We start from the raw sequence: 6,029 nt of genomic DNA, 5'->3' as shown, positions 1-6,029 counted from the left end.
CTCTTTTGAACTGCCCAAGATATTGTTTTACAGTACTGATCCTACTCTTTTTTGACCTAAAGGAGTACTGATCCTACTTGCTAGCAAGCAGCTGGCGATAACCTTGTTATTTTTGTATTTATATAATACTAATTAGCTGTTGCAGATCATGCTAGTAGTTTCTCGATCTCCAGCTTTGACATTCTTAAAATAAACACGACGGATTCCCTTAGCCTGTTTCCGACGTTGCCAACTTTGCCCCGATTGAGCTCACAACTTGTCGTCTCTGCGACCCACCTCCCAGCTTCTTTCGTCGGTGCTACTGGTTCCACGGCCGCCCCAATCACACCTTTGATTCAGCCTTGAGGCGAGATGGAGTATGCAACAGCTATTTAGAAAAGGTTTTCGTCTTTTCTTTTGGCAGGACTAAGTGCAATCCTGGCAATGCAATCAGAGAGAGGAACCGGTTGAATTCAGCAGAGCTGTCCTGAAAAGGCAAGGAAACAAGATGAAATTAGTGTCGCCAAATGTTTACGGTCCACAGTTAGCAAGGAACAACTCGACCCGAACAGCATCTCTGCCACAAGATTGGCAGCAGCATATTGCTTAGCGGTACTAACATTCGGACAAAATTAGTCAAATCCAAACTCTTGATCGCATGTAGTAGTAGTAATCATCAGGAATTTGATAAACAACCTGTGCAACACATCTGAAATTCAGCCTCAGTTCAGTATCAATTGTTCAACTCTAGACTGAACCGACACAAAGTTCAGTCATAACTCATAACCAAGCCAAGCCGACGGCAGTGGTGACTAGTGACTACGACCCCAGGTGATAACCGATATAGCTCTTACCTCGGATGCAGAACCAATAAAGGGTGACGATCATGCCTAGGGTGTCGTCTTTCCTCCCACAGTCCAACCATTGCCGGTCCCGACTTACATAGCCATCATTGATAAACATGAAAGTCGACATTGCCTGGACATCCTCTCGGGCCTTGCAGTGGTGGTGCATGGCAACGGTGGCCGGAGGTGCGGCGACTGGCGGTTGGCAGATGGCGGTGGGGTGGTTGGGCTCGATCTGGACCCGCATGGGCCTGGAGGGCCCGAGCTCCTGCACCATGTTGTTCCGGCGCGGGTTGCATCGATGGTCTGCGGCTCTGCCCGCATCACTTGGGCGTCGGGGCGGCGGCCCCGACCTTGGCGGCGGCCTCCTCCTTCCGCCGGAGATGGCCAGCAAGATATGGTGAATCTTGGGATCTCATGTTTTGCAGAATAAAGGCGGCGGTCCTAGGGCATCTCTTGCGTGAAGAGGAGGACCTACCGGAGGCCTGGACTCGTGATCTGGCCGGAGGGTTGAGTTCCGGAAGGCTCCGCCGGCGAATGTAACAGTGCTTTGCCTGGAGTTTGCTGGATCGGAGGTATTCGGTCGTGCGCACCCATGCTTTTATTCCGATCGATTGGTTCTAGAGGGAGCGGCGCGAAGCTCTTTTTCTGTGTTGACATCAAGTGACTATGGATCATTGATGAAAGTTGGAAGAAGAGAATTTCATGAAGGCCGGAGGGGAGGACTAGCTAAGGGAGGTTCAAGTCTCCACGCTGTTGAGAGACTGGCTTGGTGTTCTGGGCTTCACAGCAGCGGTATGAAAGTAGGGGCGACAACATAGGTGAAGCGCAGAGTCCTACCTTTCAGGGTGAAAACCCAAAGTCTGGCCTTAACTGGTTGTGCCTGGCAATGACCTTGGTGGAGGCATTGTTTTGAGAGCGGGGACTATCTTCAGGGTGAAAACCTAAGATCTTTGATCGGACGACGATGGTGTTTGAGCACTGTTCCCCTTTTGGAGGCGTCGTTTTTTGGAGAGTCTGTAATTCAGGTGTTGTCTTGGCGGTGGATGTACTGTTGTTGTTAGGCCCGAGATGCTGTAGCGGGGCTTTTGTTTCTTAGTTTTCTTTTCTTTTTTTGGATGTGTGCATCCGTAGTGCTATTAGGGTGGTGCGTTGTTGCAGAGGCTGGGTGTAATTGGTATTTTTTTTGATATTAATATATTCCCTTTATCAAAATGCAACATCATGTCAAATAAGGAAACGAATTAGTTCAGTATCATAGGGGAAACCTGTTCTGCAGCAATGTAGCACCGTGTTTACACTCAGATCGCAACATCCACCTTCAGGAAGATGGCAGACTGGGGCGATGACGCGGAGGTCCGCACCATGAAGCACTTAAGTCATATATACTACTTCTGTTTCAAGGAATAAAGCGCACGCATGATAGGTTTAAAATTTCCGCCCCTTGTCGGAGATGACCACCATATGGCGTAGGGGGGCGACGTAAATTTCAGCCGGGGAGGGGGTGGAAATGAAATATACTTCCAACCCTCCATACTAGCAGTGTGCCGGGCGGATGAAGGGTCGGAAATTTGACCCTCCAGCACTGCCCCACTTTTCTTTAGGGAAACTTCTGCGCGTGGTCCTGGGGCACTTGTGTGAGGGGGCCAGATGATCAGGCCAGCAATAGGCCAGATGATCCATCCCCCATAAATGCACCATTCTTCTCATATTTTTCTTTTCTTTCTTCACATCTCCTCAACATGTTCCACACCACCATGACCATAGGCCACACATCCAATTTATGGGTGAATTTGGAAAAAAAAAGGTGGGTCATATATAATCCGTAGTGCTAAAAATGAATCCCACACACTTGAGCACACACAGTAAATTTCATTCGTGTGTTGTTAACAAACACATAGAGATAGAGCTTGCTCTTTCAATAATGGCATTTATTGTTTCCGATGAAGTTCATGAATGCTATCATGAACAACGACTACCTCCTCCATGGTATAACCTCTAGACATGATTATCATTTGAGTTGATCAAATATCCTTGTGGGTCATTATTTTTATACACTTAGTATCAACTTTATGCGTGAAAATCTTAAAGCTAACGTTCAAACATGAGAGTGGATTTGTTGCCCCCGGGGGGCAATGCCCCCCCCCCCCCCCCCCCCCCACCCTAGGCCGTCGCCTGATCATTACTTGGAGGTCCACGCTGCCCAATCGCATGGTAAGTGCCAGTAGCTTGGTCCTGTTGTAAGCCGAGTTAGGGGGCTAATCTTCCGCATGATTGGCCAGTGAATTGCAACGTAAGGCCGTAGAAACATGATCATGATAGGAAGTGATGTTCGGACTGGTATAAACTCAGGGACTATTGTAGGCAAACCGAAAAGAAATTTTAAAATGTTAGAAGGAGATGTTGAAATGGTATGAGTTTCTGCTCCGAATCTCCGATGAAGCAACTCGGGATTTTGGCTACTTGTTAGACACAACCTACGAGGTAGCTGAAGAGTAGTTACCATGCGTGATATGCTCTCTATCTAATTACTAACGTGTACATTTTGTGGCACACAACTCATATACTTGCTGATGGTCAAATTGAAGTTAAAATGTGTGCGCCTTAGAACCTTAAGGTCTCGTTCGGCTACAATGGATTGAATCCCAACGTGGATCAGATCTAGACATGGATTTGGCTGATCCAGATCTTACATCCAATCCCGTCTAATCCTATTTCCTTCATCACTTCTAATCCATGTTTTGAAGAACATGTTCGTTCAGACCGTTCGCGGCCCTTGGATCGCTCTCAGCTTAAGTCGTAGAATTTTTTTTTTAACTGAAGGCTCAAGCAGAGCCCGGCTTTAAATTAATAAAGCCAACACGGCGAGAGTACATAGTTCTGAACCACACGCACAACAACAAGGCTCGAAAGAGAAAACACTACAGCTAGGGAACAGCCCAGCGACACACAGACGACACACTATGCTCTAACACCGAGATGAACCGAACAGTAGCTAGTGCCCCAACACCTCGCTACCAAGCACCCCGGAGATACATGACCCAGGGGAGACCGCCTAGTCTTGGTCCCTGGTAGTCGCATGAAGAGAGCGAATCCGGGTAATCGCCTCCTCCACCGCAGCACGATCTTGGCTCCTAGCCAGTGGCTTCCACACCTGCATATAGATAGTCATTTTGTACAACCCGTCATCCGGTTGGTTCGAGAAAACCCCTTCAATAGAAAACTTGTTCCTAAGGTTCCACAAAGTCCAAAGAAGCGCCGCACTAGCGATCTAGAACACGCGTCTTGTTTGGCCCACTTGGTTCTGCAAAAGGCGGAAGATATCCGCAAAACAAGATGGGTCCCAAGAGTGGCCGAGCAGTTCCCTAACTGCGCTCCACATGAATTTAGCCAAAGGGCAGGAGAAGAAAATGTGGTTATTATCCTCCGTCTCCCCACACAGGGCGCACGCGCCCGTCGTGGGACCCCTACGCCTCCTAATGTTATCATTAGATGGGAGGCGCTTCCTGGCAAGCTGCCAAAGGAAGATCCGCACCTTCATGGGGACCCCAATCCGCCACAGGTCGCTGAAATATTTGCTAGGGGTGCCTTGGCAAAGCTTAAGGTACAAAGATCGGATCGAGAACCTCCCCGAAGGTTCAAGAGTCCAAGTCATGGTGTCCTGATGTGGGGATAACTGGGGTATAGAGACCTCTCTATAAAGATTCGCCCAGTCAATGCGTTCCCCCACGCCCAATTGTCTACAAAAGGGGATGTGCCAACGCTCTTCCCTGAAAATGGCCTCCACTGAGGCCTCAGGCTCTTCCGCAATAGCGAAGAGAGCCGGGTATCTAGTGTATAAGGGCCCCGACCCTTGCCACCAATCCAGCCAAAAACTCGTCGCCTTTCCGTTCTACACCAAATGTTTGGCCCCAAGCCTGAAAAGGTGTTTGAGTTTCTGGATCGCACTCCAGAATTGTGATCCCGTCCGGGGGGTATCCATCAACAAATCCTTGTCCCTAAGGTATTTGTTTCGGATGATATCAGCCCAGAGGCCCTGCTCCCCATCGTATAGCCTCCAGATCCACTTTACCAGGAGGCATATGTTCATGAGGCGCGTATCGATAATCCCAAGCCCCCCTAGGCTCTTCGGTTTGCACATAGCCGACCAGCGCACCCAATAGTACTTGCGCTTTGTGCTGTTGGCTTCCCAGTAGAAGCGAGAGCGATGTTTGTCCATGGTTCCGTGGATGCCCTCACCCAGCAGGCAGATTGCCATAGCGTGCAAAGGCAAATTAGACAGACGTGCGTTAATAAGGGTTAGCCGAGCCGCGGAGGACATGAGCTTTCCCATCCAAGGATCAGCGCGTTTACCCACCTTGGTCGTCAAGGGATCCCAGTCCGCTGCCGAAAGGGCCCGGTCACTGACCGGCAGACCCAGGTAGATGAAGGGAAATGTGCCTTGCCTATAGTGCCTTGCCTACAGTTGAGCATGTGTGCAATTCTCAGGCCTTCCGGCTCCTCTACCCCCATCACCATGACCTCACTTTTATGGAAGTTGATCCGGAGACCTGACATGCTCTTAAAGCAGAGCAGAAATTTTTCCACTGATCGGATGGGGGTGAATTTAATCCAGAACGAGGAAGTTCAATTGGACGGGATTAATCGGGGCTAATAATAAGACTGCGAATTTGCTGGGACTGGAAAACTTAACTCGGCAGGCTAGAGATCCAGGATCGGGCCACAATCCAGACCTTCTATGGATTAAACGAACGAGGCCTAAAGCGGGAGAGTTCAACTGGTTTGTCAAACTTCCAGTTCCAGTTTTTTCGATATAAAGTTGAGAGTTTCACATATCTTTCTCTCCCTGCTTTCTTTTCTTGTGCCAATCTCTTATCTTACCGCCAAACTTGTACTTCCATGTCAACGAAATCAGCTGTTGCTAAATCATAGCTTCTTAATTGCTTCTCTGACCACCAGCACAACCATACCTTTCAGGGTTTCACCAATACCAGGAGTTCCATCTTTAAAAAAAAAACACCAGGAGTTCTACCTTTCCCCATAATATGGCACAAATGCTGTTAGTGTATGTCAGTCAGGAGAGATAGAAGGGCTGAGACTCTTCACGTAGTTTTGTAACATCAAAAATTCCTTGGAAGCAGCCCTAGGATAGCAATAATCCTAGCTGTAAATTTCGATTCATACAAACTCTAGATGCCCACAATT

The sequence above is a fragment of the Lolium perenne genome, chromosome 2 (assembly GCF_019359855.2).
Source record: "Lolium perenne isolate Kyuss_39 chromosome 2, Kyuss_2.0, whole genome shotgun sequence".
NCBI classification, from domain to species: domain Eukaryota; kingdom Viridiplantae; phylum Streptophyta; class Magnoliopsida; order Poales; family Poaceae; genus Lolium; species Lolium perenne.
Note: the sequence above shows the minus strand (reverse complement) of the source record.